Source organism: Sinocyclocheilus grahami, unplaced genomic scaffold, assembly GCF_001515645.1.
Source record: "Sinocyclocheilus grahami isolate Dianchi unplaced genomic scaffold, SAMN03320097.WGS_v1.1 scaffold6772.1, whole genome shotgun sequence".
Classification (NCBI taxonomy): domain Eukaryota; kingdom Metazoa; phylum Chordata; class Actinopteri; order Cypriniformes; family Cyprinidae; genus Sinocyclocheilus; species Sinocyclocheilus grahami.
The window spans coordinates 9384-9770 of record NW_015511051.1 but is presented as its reverse complement, the minus strand read 5'-3'; positions in this window follow the sequence as shown (position 1 = coordinate 9770).

The window sequence follows — 387 nt, the reverse complement described above, 5'->3', positions numbered from 1 at the left end:
AGAAAAATATATATTTTATTATTTTATTTTTTATTTTATTTATTAAATTTATTGATTATTTTAAATTGCAATAATATTTCACAATTTTTATGTTTTACTGTATTTTAATCAAATAAATGCAGCCTTAGTGAGCATAAGAGACTTATTCAAATATTAAAAATATATATATTCTGTGATAATCAGACCAGCTGACTGTGTATATCATATTCCTTACGTAAACATCTTAGGTGGTGAAAACGGTCACACACACGTAATCCTGTAATACAGTACAGTTTCAGTTGTCACACACTCCATCAGGATAAAATAAGCTTTTTGCTTAAAATGTCAAGTAAAGCCCAGAAAAAGCCTCTCTCTCTCTCTGTGTCTCTGTGTGTGTGTGTGTGTGTG